The sequence below is a fragment of the Mauremys reevesii genome, linkage group 8 (assembly GCF_016161935.1).
Source record: "Mauremys reevesii isolate NIE-2019 linkage group 8, ASM1616193v1, whole genome shotgun sequence".
Lineage (NCBI taxonomy): Eukaryota > Metazoa > Chordata > Testudines > Geoemydidae > Mauremys > Mauremys reevesii.
The window spans coordinates 44,809,414-44,822,931 of NC_052630.1; the positions used below are offsets into that span (position 1 = coordinate 44,809,414).

A 13,518-nucleotide genomic window follows, 5' to 3' on the forward strand; every position below is an offset into this window, starting at 1 on the left:
CTGCCAAACCCAACGTCATCCCTAGACTAGGAGATGATCGTGTAATGTGAAGTAAATGTGTGAACTGAAGCCCACGTGGCCGCCCTACAAATGTCCTGGATGGGGACATGGGTGACATAGTCAGCTGATGAGGCCTGAGCCCTTGTAGAGTGTGCCCTAACGATAGGTGGCGGGGGAATCCCTGCCAAATCATAACACGTGCGTATGCATGAGGTGATCGAGCGGGAAAGCCACTGCATGGAGATGGGCTGCCCCTTAGCCCGCTCGGCTGAGGCAATAAAGAGTTGAGAGGATTTCCGGAATGGCTTAGTCTGATGCAGGTAAAAAGCCAACACCCTATGCACATCGAGCATGTGGAGGCGGCGTTCCTCGTTGGAGGAATGGGGCTTGGGACAGAGCATGAGGAGGAAGATGCTCTGCTCCACATGGAAGGCGGAAACCACCTTCGGGAGGAATGTTGGGTATGGGTGGAGCTGGACTTCATCCTTATGGAAAACCATATAGGGGGGGTTCTGAGGTTAAGGCCCTGCGCTCAGAGACACGTCTGGCCGACGTGGTCGCCACCAGGAAGGCCACCTTCCAGGAGAGGTGTGACCAGGAACACGTGACCAGGGATTCGAAGAGGGGTCCCGTGAGATGGGACAAGACTAAGTTGAGGTCCCATTGCGGCACGGGGGGCCTAGCATACGGGAACGAGTGGTCAAGGCCCTTCAGGAACCGGGAGGTCATCGAATGGGAGAAGACCGAGTGGCCTTACACTGGCGTGTGAAAGGCCGATATGGCCACCAGGTGCACCCTGACTGCCAGCCCCTGGGCCCTAAGGGATAAGAGGTAGTCCAGGATAAACTGTAGAGGTGCGGTGGAAGGGGACATTCCCCGCTCACTCATCCACCTGGCAAACCTGGACCACTTCACCATGTACGTCCGACGCGTGGACGGCTTCCTGCTTTCCAGAAGGACTCGTCTTACCTGCTCCGAACACCTACTCTCCTCCTCATTCAGCCACGGAGCCTCCACCTGACAGGTGGAGCATGACCAGATTGGGATGGAGGAGGCACCCCCTATCCTGGGAGAGAAGGTCCGGGTGGAGCAGCAGCTTCCTTGGGGGGGCCACCAAGAAGGGTAGGAGGGGCCTGTACCAGTGCTGGCGGGCCCATGCCAGGGCTATGAGAATGACCCTCGCCTTGTCCATTTTCACCTTCTGAAGAACCTTGGCGATGAGGGGGAATGGGGGAAAGGCGTAGAGGATCTAGCCCGACCAGCTCAGGAAGAACGTGTCGGAGATCATGCCTTCCCCTATCCCTCCCCTGGAGCAGAACCAGGGGCAACGCCGGTTCTGACGGGTTGCAAACAGGTCGATCTGGGGAGCTCCCCACTCTTGGAAGAGCCGGTGAGCAACCTCCGAGTGGAGTGCCCACTCGTCCTGGGGGGAGAAGACCCTGCTGAGGTGGTCCACTTGCGTATTGCGGACGCCCAGGAGGTGAGCCGCCCTCAGGGAGATATCGTGGACTATACAAAACTCCCATAGGTTCAGGGCTTCCTGGCAGAGGGCAAGGGAGCGAGTCCTGCCTTGCCTGTCGATATAGTACATGGTGGCAGTGTTGTCCATGAGGACTCTGACCACCTTGCCGCAGAGGTGCGTGAGGAATACCACACACGCCAACTGAACCGCCCTGAGCTTCTTGACGTTTATGTGAAGGGGCAAGTCCGGGGCTGACCATGTTCCCTGGGTTTGCACCTCCCCCGTGTGGTCTCCCCAGCCCAGGTCTGAAGCATCGGACATCAGGTCTATGGACGAGCTGGCCTCCCTGAAGGGAACCCCTTGCAACATATTGCTCGGGCAGGACCACTACAGGAGGGAGGCAAGAATCGGGGGCGGAACCATGAGAACCTTGTCCAGACCGTCCCGAGCTTGGGAGAACTGGGAGGCCAGCCATAATTGGAGGGGCCTCATACAGAGCCTGGCATGGCGGACCACGCAAGTACACACCGCCATGTACCCCAGAATCCAAAGACACGCCCTCGCTGTGGTCACCGGGAAGGCTGTGACCGAGGCAATGAGATCCCTTAGGGTCTCGAACCTGTCCAGGGGGAGAGAGGCTGTGGCCTTGGAGGAGTCCAGTAGGGCCCCAATTAACTCTATGCACTGAACTGGCACTAACGTTGATTTGGTCTCGTTCACGACCAGGCCTAGATCGGCGCATGTCGAGAGGAGCAGCTCTACGTGGGTCTCTACCTCGCGATGGGACTCCCCCTTGAGAAGCCAGTTGTCCAGATAGGGGAAGATTTGTACACCCTCCCGCCTGAGGTAGGCCGCCACCACAGACATACACTTCATGAAAACCCTGGGAGCCGTGGATAGGCCAAAGGGGAGGACCGTGAATTGGTAGTGGTCCATCCCCACCATGAATCGGAGGAAGCATCTGTGACCCTCAAAAATATGGACATGAAAGTATGCGTCCTGGAGATCCAGGGCCATGTACCAGTTCCCTGGGTCCAGGGAGGGGATAATAGAGGCCAAGGACACCATGCAGAACTTGGAACGGGTTAGAAACCTGTTCAGGTTGCACAGGTCCAGAATAGGCCTGAGACCCCCTTGCGCCTTCAGGATGAGGAAGTACCAGGAGTAGAACCCTTTGCCCTGAAATGGAACTGGTACCCTTTCCACCGCTCCTAGGTGGAGCAACCGGTCCACCTCCTGATGCAGGAGACAGATGTGTTCTGGGTCTCCTGAGGCCATCGTGGATGGCTGGTGATTTGGTGTGGGTGAGGTGAACTGCAACTCATAGCCCTTGGAGATGGTACTGAGGACCCATTGGTCTGAAGTTATGTGGGACCACGCCCTGAGGAAGGCAGACAATTGGTTGTAAAACACAAACTTTATTAACTGGGGGGTCTCCCTGGCAACAGGCCTGGTGCCCCCACTGCCGATAGTCAAAACCGCCTCTTGCCCTACCTCTTGCCCTTAGAGGGCCCAGGCTGCGGGGCAGAGTGGGACTGCCGCTGAGACCAATGCTTCTGGTCTCTGAGCCTTTTGTATGAGGGCTCATATCTGCTCCTTGCAGGCTGAACCGCCGGAAGTGATTTGGCCTCGTCCTTAGCCGAAGGGACGTAGAGGCCCAAGGTCTGCAGGGTGGTCTGGGAATCCTTCATCCCATGCAGCCTGACGTCCGTCTGGTCCACAAAGAGTGCCTCACCATCGAACAGGAGGTCCTGCATCGGTGATTGCGCCTCCATTGACAGTCCATATAGCAAGAGCCACGACGCCCTACGCATGGAGATCGCTGAAGCCATCAAGCGGGCCGCCATGTCCGCCGCATCAGACGCGTTTGCAGGGCCACTTTTGCCGCCACTGATCCCTCTTCCACCAGGGCCTTGAAGTCCTTTCTGTCCCGGTCCGGGAGGAGGGGCTCAAATTTAGGCAGGGACTCCCACAGGTTGAAGTCGTACCTGCTGAATAGGGCCTAGTGGTTGGCTACGCGAAGCTGGAAGCTAGCCAACGAATAAACTTTTCTGCCAAAGGAGTTCAGTCTCCTGGCGTCTATTTTTGGGTGGGCGCGGGCTGGCCCTGACGCTCTGTGTGGTTTACCGATTCCACAATGAGCGAGTTGGGAGCCGGGTGTGAGTACAGGTATTCATGGTCCTTCGCTGGCACAAAGTATTTCCTCTCAGGATTTTTTGAGATTGGGGCCAGGGAGGCAGGAGTTTGCCACAAGGAGTTCGAAACGTTGGCAATACCCTGGTGCAGAGGTAGGGCCACGTGGCCTGGTGCCGAGGGAGACAGGACATTAAAGAGGGAATCGGACGGGCCCTCCATCTCCTCAGCCTGCAGCTGGAGGTTGGAAGCCACCCGCTTTAGCAGGTCCCAGTGCGCCCTGAAGTCCTCCTGCGGGACCAATGGCGGAGGCGCCACTATGGTGTTGTCCGGTGCCGGGGAGAGTGCCCATACAGAGCCGGGTGCCTCAGTCGGTGCCGGTGCGTCGATCCCAAGGTCAGAGTCCTGGCGCGGATCCGCCGACCCGTGACCCGCCGACTTGTCTTGTGGGCGGCCAGAGAAGACCGATGGAGCCTGGGACACTCTGGCGACCGAATGGGCCTCCACCTGGGCTGGCACCGATGGGTATGGTGCCCACTGGCACCACTGTCCTTGCCAAGGAGCCCCTTGCCATTGGTTCAGCTGAGCATGGGATGGCAATATGTGCCCCAGTGGAAGGGCGCCTGCCGAGGGCGGGTGGACGTGCCCCGAGGCTGAGGTCGCCGAAGAACGCTCGGTGCCATGTGAGCGGTAGGAGCGGCGTCTGTGTCATCGTCTCCCTCGGGACCGGGGTCTCGATGACGAACGGTACTCATGCGACGGCGATGCCCCGCTCGGTGCCGTGACACTGAGGTACGCCAAGAGGAGCCTCTGGTGTGACGCCCAGACGAATGGGAGCAGTGACGTCTGTCCCATCGAGAGCGACTCTGGTACCCACGTCTAGTAGGTGAGTATTCCCAGTGCCTCTCTCGGTGCCTCCGCTCGCTGGCAGGCAGCGTGGAGGGTCCCCGCGACTGTCGTCCTGGCGGCGGCCCAGACAGTCTGGCCAGCGTCGAGGGTGGCCAGGAGCTGACAGAAGAGCGTCCGCTGTGCGCCGAGTGGTGCGGGGAGGGGTCTTTGGAGCAGGAACTGTGGCTGCTCGGAGAGGTCTTGTGGGCACCCAGAGGGGGCTTGCCTCGTGACCTAGGGCCCGTGCCCAATTGCGCACTCAGGACAGCCAGGGACATAATGTCCATCGCATTCTGCACCGCCTTCAGTGTCGACGGCATCCATACCGGTGGGGATGCCTGGGTCGATGGCACAAGGGTGCTCTGCTCCACACGAGTAGGAGCCTTAGAGCCCGGGGGGGATCGAGGGCTGCCCAGCATGGGACCAGCCTCCCCCTTGTCCTTATTGCGGTGTCACTGCGAGGTTGAGCTCTTCCCTTTCTTTTTGGCGGGATAGTGGCGCCGGCTGGTCAAAGGAGCCTCGCTACGTACCGACAATGCGGCAGCCGGTGCTGAGTCCGATCTGCGCACCGGTGTTGGGGTCAGTGCCGACTCCATCAGGAGAGCTCGAAGTCTGAAGTCTCTCTCCTTCTTGGTTCTTGGCTTGAACGACCTGCAGATCTTGCAACGGTCGCTGATGTGAGTCTCACCCAGGCAGCGAAGACGCTCAGCGTGAGGGTCGCTCCTGGGCATAGAACGGCGACAGGAATCGCACGACTTGAAGCCTGGGGCATGGGGCATGCCCCGAGCCCGCTCTATTCACTGAAGAACAATCTACAACGGTACCACTAAGGTCGAGAAGAAGGGCTGCAGCAAAGCTGGAGCACAAAAGTTCCGACTACCTTCACTGCCAGCAAGAAGGAACTGAGGGTGGGGGGAGCCCATAGCTCCCCTTATAGCGCAATATGCAGGTGCCACTCCAGGGGTCACCGTGGTGCTCCCCTAGTACGGGTACTGCTAAGGGAAAAACTTCCGGCACCGGTGCATGTGGCGAGCACGCACACCTACTGTGGAATACACAGGAGCAATCACTCGAAGAAGCAGCATTGTTCTAAGTCAGACATAAAAATGTTGGCAAACTGTGGGGCCATGCGGGTACTCATAGCAGTGCCACTCACTTGAAGGTATACATTGTCCCCAAATGTGAAATAGTTGTGGTGAGGACAAAGTCACAAAGTTCAGCCACCAGGTTTGCCATGACATTATTGGGGATACTAATCCTGACGGCTTGTAGTCCATCTTTGTGTGGAATGTTGGTGTAGAGGGCTTCTCCATCCATAGTGGCCAGCATGGTGTTTTCTGGAAGATCACCAGTGAATTGTAGTTTCCTCAGGAAGTCAGTGGTGTCTCAAAGATAGCTAGGAGTGCTGGTAGCGTAGGGCCTGAGGACAGACAATCCTGCTGTCAGGGTGCCAATGCCCGAGATGATGGGGTGTCCAGGATTTCCAGGTTTATGGATCTTGGGTAACAGATAGAATACCTCTGGTTGGGGCTCTAGAGGCGTGTCTGTGCAGATTTGTTCCTGTACTTTTTCAGGGAGTTTCTTGAGAAAATGGTGTAGTTTCTTTTGGTAGCCCTCAGTGGGATCAGAGGGTAATGAAAATAAGAATGGCCATACTGGGTCAGACCAAAGGTCCATCTAGCCCAGTATACTGTCTACAATTGCCAATGCCAGGTGCCCCAGAGGGAGTGAACCTAACAGGTAATAATAAAGTGATCTCTCTCCTGCCATCCATCTCCACCCTCTGACAAACAGAGGCTAGGAACACCATTCCTTACCCATCCTGGCTAATAGCCATTAACTTCCATGAATTTATCCAGTTCTCTTTTGAACGCTGTTATAGTCTTAGCCTTCACAACCTCCTCAGGTAAGGCATTCCACAAATTGACTGTGCACTGTGTGAAGAACTTCCTTTTATTAGTTTTAAACCTGTTGCCCATTAATTTCATTTGGTAGCCCCTAGTTCTTGTATTACGGGAATAAGTAAATAACTTTTCTTTATCTACTTTCTCCACACCACTAATGATTTTATATACCTCTATCATACCCCCCCTTAGTCTCCTCTTTTCCAAGCTGAAAAGTCCTAGCCTCTTTAATCTCTCCTCATATGGGACCCGTTCCAAACCCCTAATCATTTTAGTTGCCCTTCTCTGAACCTTTTCTAGTGCCAGTATATCTTTTTTCAGATAAGGATACCACATCTGTACACCAGTATTCAAGATGTGGGCACACCACCGATTTATATAGGGCAATAATATATTCTCTGTCTTATTCTCTATCCCCTTTTTAAATGATTCCTAACATCCTGTTTGCTTTTTTTAACCACCTCTGCACACTCTGTGGACATCTTCAGAGAACTATCCACGATGACTCCAAGATCTTTTTCCTGATTCGTTGTAGATAAATTAGCCCCCATCATATTGTATGTATAGTTGGGGTTATTTTTTCCAATGTGCATTACTTTACATTTATCCACATTAAATTTCATTTGCCATTTTGTTGCCCAATCACTTAGGTTTGTGAGATCTTTTTGAAGTTCTTCACAGTCTGCTTTGGTCTTAACTATCTTGAGCAATTTAGTATCATCTGCAAACTTTGCCACCTCACTTTTTACCCCTTTCTCCAGATCATTTATGAATAAATTGAATAGGATTGGTCCTAGAACTGACTCTTGGGGAATACCACTAGTTATCTCCTCAATTCTGAGAATTTACCATTTATTCCTACCCTTTGTTCCCTGTCTTTTATCCAGTTCTCAATCCATGAAAAGACCTTCCCTTTTATCCCATGACAACTTAATTTACGTAAGAGCCTTTGGTGAGGGACCTTGACAAAGGCTTTCTGGAAATCTAGGTATACTATGTCCACTGGATCCAGCTTGTCCACATGTTTGTTGACCCCTTCAAAGAACTCTAATAGATTAGTAAGACATGATTTCCCTTTACAGAAACCATGTTGACTTTTGCCCAACAATTTATGTTCTTCTATGTGTCTGACAATTTTATTCTTTACTATTGTTTCGACTAATTTGCCCGGTACTGACGTTAGACTTACCAGTCTGTAATTGCCGGGATCACTTCTAGAGCCCTTTTTAAATATTGGCATTACATTAGCTATCTTCCAGTCATTGGGTACAGAAGCCAATTTAAAGGACAGGTTACAAACCATAGTTAATAGTTCTGCAACTTCACATTTGAATTCTTTCAGAACTCTTGGGTGAATGCCATTTGGTCCCGGTGACTTGTTACTGTTAAGTTTATCAATTAATTCCAAAACCACCTCTAGTGACACTTCAATCTGTGACAGTTCCTCGGATTTTGTCATCTACAAAAGCTGGCTCAGGTTTGGGAATCTCCCAAACATCCTTAGCTGTGAAGACTGAAGCAAAGAATCCATTTAGTTTCTCCGCAATGACTTTATCGTCTTTAAGCGCTCCTTTTGTATCTCGATCATCCAGGGGCCCCACTGGTTGTTTAGCAGGCTTCCTGCTTCTGATGTACTTAAAAAAACATTTTGTTATTAACTTTTGAGTTTTTGGCTAGCCATTCCTCAAACTCCTCTTTGGCTTTTCTTATTACATTTTTACATGTAATTTGGCAGTGTTTATGCTCCTTTCTATTTACCTCACTAGGATTTGACTTCCACTTTTTAAAAGATGCCTTTTTCCTCTCTCAAAGATGCCTTTTTATCTCTCATCTAGAAGCCTCTTGTTCATATTCCGACCTATTAATGATGACAACAGTACCCTTTTTGTCAGCCTTTTTTATTATGATGTCCGAGTTATTCCTGAGGCTGTGAATGGCGTTGTGTTCTGCAGGCTGAGGTTATGGGGCAAGTCAGTGCACACTAACCCAGGAACCTATCCTTGCAACAAAGCCCGTTGCCAACTCTGTCCACATATCTATTCGAGGGACACCATCATAGGACCTAATCACATCAGCCACACCATCAGAGGCTCATTCACCTGCACATCTATCAGAAGAGGAAAGAGTACCAGAAATGACCATGTACCAGAAACACAGATGCAGGTGAGCAACCATTTTCATGTTCTCTCTGCAGGTACTAGTGCAGAGAGTGGAGTGGATGATACATCTGAGGGAACAGAGCAGAAGGAGACTCCACTGATTGGGAGGCATGAGATGCACCGTCCTAGGGATGGGGGTTCCACGACCAATACTCCCAGGAGGAGGAGAAGGGTGGTGGTGGTCGGGGACTCTCTCCTCAGGGGGACCGAGTCATCTATCTGCCGCCCTGACCAGGAAAACCGAGAGGTGTGCTGCTTGCCAGGGGCTAGGATTCATGATGTGACGGAGAGACTGCGGAGACTCATCAAGCCCTTGGATCGCTACCCCTTCCTGCTTCTCCACGTGGGCACCAATGATACTGCCAAGAATGACCTGTATCACTGCAGACTACATGGCTCTGGGAAGAAGGATAAAGGAGTTTGAGGCGCAAGTGGTGTTCTCGTCTATCCTCCCTGTGGCAGGAAAAGGCCACGGTAGAGACCGTCGAATCGTGGAAATCAACGAATGGCTACGCAGATGGTGTCGGAGAGAAGGGTTTGGATTCTTTGACCATGGGATGGTCTTCCAAGAAGAAGGATTGCTAGGCAGAGATGGGCTCCACCTCACAAAGAGAGGGAAGAGCATCTTTGCAAGCACGCTGGCTAACCTAGTGAGGAGGGCTTTAAACTAGGTTCACCGGGGGAAGGAGACCAAAGCCCCGAGGTAAGTGGGGAAGTGGGATATTGGGAGAAAGCACAAGTAGGTGAGTGCAAGAGGTGAGGGCTCCTGCCCCATACTGGGACAGCAGGACGATCAGTGAGTTATCTTACATGCCTATACACAAATGCAAGAAGCCTCGGGAACAAGCAGGGAGAACTAGAAGTCCTGGCACAGTCAAGGAATTATGATGTAATTGGAATAACAGAGACTTGGTGGGATAACTCACATGATTGGAGTACTGTCATGGATGGATATAAACTGTTCAGGAAGGATAGGCAGGGCAGAAAAGGTGGGGGAGTTGCATTGTATGTAAGAGAGCAGTATGACTGCTAAGAGCTCCAGTATGAAACTGCAGAAAAACCTGAGAGTCTCTGGATTAAATTTAGAAGTATGAATAACAAGGGTAATGTCGTGGTGGGAGTCTGCTACAGACCACCAGACCGGGGGATGAGGTGGACAAGGCTTTCTTCCAGCAACTAACAGAAGTTGCTAGATCACAGGCCCTGGTTCTCATGGGTGACTTTAATCACCCCGATATCTGCTGGGAGAGCAATACAGCAGTGCACAGACAATCCAGGAAGTTTCTGGAAAGTGTAGGGGACAATTTCCTGGTGCAAGTGCTGGAGGAACCAACTAGGGGAAAAGCTCTTCTTGACCTGCTGCTCACAAACAGGGAAGAAATAGTAGAGGAAGCAATAGTGGATGGGAACCTGGGAGGAAGTGACCATGAGATGGTCGAGTTCAGGATCCTGACACAAGGAAGAAAGGAGAGCAGTAGAACAGAGACCCTGGACTTCAGAAAATCAGACTTCAACTCCCTCAGGGAACTGATGGGCAAGGTCCCCTGGGAGAATAACATGACGGGGAAAGGAGTCGAGGAAAGCTGGCTGTATTTTAAAGAATCCTTATTGAGGTTGCAGGAACAAACCATCCCGATGTGTAGGAAGAAAAGTAAATATGGCAGGTGACCAGCTTGGCTTAACAGTGAAATCCTTGCTCGTCTTAAACACAAAAAAACAGCTTACAAGAAGTGGAAGACTGGACAAATAACCAGGGAGGAGTATAAAAGTATTGTTCAGGCATGCAGGAGTGAAATTAGGAAGGCCAAATCACACTTGGAGTTTCAGCTAGCCGGAGATGTTAGGAGTAACAAGAAGGGTTTTTTCAGGTATGTTAGCAACAAGAAGAAAGTCAAGAAAAGTGTGGGTCCCTTGCTGAATGAGGGAGGGAACTAGTGACCGAGGATGTGGAGAAAGCTAGTGTACTCAATGCTTTTTTTGCCTCTGTCTTCACAGACAAGGTCAGCTCCCAGACAGCTGCACTCTGCAGCACAGTATGGGGAGGAGGTGACCAGCTCTCTGTGGAGAAAGAAGTAGTTCGGGACTATTTAGAAAAGCTGGACGAGCACAAGTCCATGGGGCCGGATGCGCTGCATCCGAGGGTGCTAAAGGAGTTGGCCGATGAGATTGCAGAGCCATTGGCCATTATCTTTGAAAAATCATGGCGATCGGGGGAGGTCCCGGATGACTGGAAAAAGGCTAATGTAGTGCCCATCTTTAAAAAAGGGAAGAAGGAAGATCCAGGGAACTACAGGCCAGTCAGTCTCACCTCAATCCCTGGAAAAATCATGGAACAGGTCCTCAAGGAATCAATTCTGAACCACTTAAAGGAGGGGAAAGTGATCAGGAACAGTCAGCATGGATTCACCCAGGGCAAATCATGCCTGACTAACCTAATTGCCTTCTATGATGAGATAACCGGTTCTGTGGATGAGGGGAAAGCAGTGGATGTGCTATTTCTGGACTTTAGCAAAGCTTTTGATACAGTCTCCCACAGTATTCTTGCCAGCAAGTTAAAGAAGTCTGGGCTGGATGAATGGACGGTAAGGTGGATAGAAAACTGGCTAGATGGTCGGGCTCAACGGGTAGTGATCAATGGTTCCATGTCTAGTTGGCAGCCGGTATCAAGTGGAGTGCCCCAAGGGTCGGTGCTGCGGCCAGTTTTGTTCAATATCTTCATTAACGATCTGGAGGATGGTGTGGACTGCACCCTTAGCAAGTTTGCAGATGACACTCAACTGGGAGGAGTGGTTGATACGCTGGAGGGTAGGGATAGGATTCAGAGGGACCTAGACAAATTAGAGGATTGGGCCAAAAGAAATATGATGAGGTTCAACAAGGACAAGTGCAGAGTCCTGCACTTAGGACGGAAGAATCCCATGCACTGCTACAGACTAAGGACCGAATGGCTGGGCAGCAGTTCTGCAGAAAAGGACCTAGGGGTTACGGTGGACGAAAAGCTGAATATGAGTCAACAGTGTGCCCTTGTTGCCAAGAAGGTTAATGGTATTTTGGGTTTTATAAGTAGGGGCATTTCCAGCAGATCGAGGGATGTGATCATTCCCCTCTATTCAGCACTGATGAGGCCTCATTTGGAGTACTGTGTCCAGTTTTGGGCCCCACACTACAAGAAGGATGTGGATAAATTGGAGAGAGTCCAGCGGAGGGCAAAAAAATGATTAGGGGGCTGGAGCACATGACTTATGAGGAGAGGCTGAGGGAACTGGGATTGTTTAGCCTGCAGAAGAGAAGAATGAGGGGGGATTTGATAGCTGCTTTCAACTACCTGAAAGGGGGTTCCAAAGAGGATGGATCTAGACTGTTCTCAGTGGTAGAAGATGACAGAACAAGGAGTAATGGTCTCAAGTTGCAGAGGGGGAGGTTTAGGTTGGACATTAGGAAAAACTTTTTCACTAGTAGGGTGGTGAAGAACTGGACTGGGTTACCTAGGGAGGTGGTGGAATCTCCTTCCTTAGAGGTTTTTCAGGTCAGGCTTGACAAAGCCCTGGCTGGGATGATTTAGTTGGGTTTGGCCCTGCTTTGAGCAGGGTGTTGGACTAGATGACCTCCTGAGGTCCCTTCCAACCCTGAGATTCTATGATTCTATGATATATGCCATCATGTGCCAGCAATGCCCCTCTGCCATGTACATTGGCCAAACCGGACAGTCTCTACGCAAAAGAATAAATGGACACAAATCAGATGTCAAGAATTATAACATTCAAAAACCAGTCGGAGAACACTTCAACTTCCTTGGTCACTCAATTACAGACCTAAAAGTCGCAGTTCTCCAACAAAAAAAAGTCAAAAACAGACTGCAGAGCTGGAATTAATTAGCAAACTGAACACCATTAAATTAGGCTTGAATAACGACTGGGAGTGGATGGGTCATTACACAAAATAAAAACTATTTCCCCTTGCTAACTTTCCCCCTACTGTTACTCACACCTTCTTGTCAACTGTTTGAAATGGGCCATCCTGATTATCACTACAGAAGTTTTTTTTCTCCTGCTGATGATAGCCTACCTTAATTGATTAGTCTCATTAGAGTTGGTATGGCAACATCCATTTTTTCATGTTCTCTGTGTATATACATCTTCCTACTGTATTTTCCACTGCATGCATCCGATGAAGTGGATTTTAGCTCACGAAAGCTTATGCCCAAATAAATTTGTTAGTCTCTAAGGTGCCACAAGTACTCCTCATTCTCAAAACGTAGTGAACTTCTCAGCACACGATGGGACCTCTGTTCCTGTAAGACAGTTCTCTGGAGGGCAAGAGCAACACCTAACATCTATTTCTGCAGAGATTGTTAATCTTCTACAAAAGGAGTTTCACACAACAGAGAAAAATGTTAGTCCTTTGAGACAGTATTTATAAGTGCATGCACAATGCTCTGGTAGTGTAAAAATAATCCCCACTCCAGCTCACAGCAGAATCAGTTTTCAGTGGATTCCTTTTTCCTCAGTTCATCCTCTTTCTCTGTCCCTCTGCAAGGATTTAAAAAGTGTTTATCACTCTGGTATCTAGGTGCTCTTTGGCCACAGATACGTTAATAAAAAGAACACTTCTCAGAATTTATTTTGACCACAAAGCATTTCCCAGGGAGGCAAACAAAAATCTGACAACCCAACCATTTTGATTTGTTTAAAGGGAGGAAGATAAAAGACATGTTTACCACTAGAAACCAGAAGTGTTTTTGAGGGCTACACATAAAAATTAACTTACACCAGACAGAGGCAAATAAAACCAGGCTCCAAAATATCCTTTATTAAAGGCACTAACAAGATGCGTGTTCTCTTGACATTAACATGGATTTTTACGTATGCTCCACAAAATGGGAATTAATGCACAATTTGTCTTTTCCACAAGAGCAGACTTGGGGCCCATGATTCTGTGTGTTGCAGGTTTAACTTCAAATATTTGGCTCATG

At 50.4% G+C, this 13,518-nt stretch overlaps 1 protein-coding gene across 8 annotated transcripts in view; it reads right to left on the reverse strand.

Annotated features, from left to right (window-relative positions):
- The window catches only part of DNM3 (dynamin 3), a 335,748-nt gene that overhangs the window by 81,270 nt on the left and 240,960 nt on the right, over positions 1 to 13,518 (reverse strand). The gene's annotated exons all lie outside the window — the stretch shown is intronic.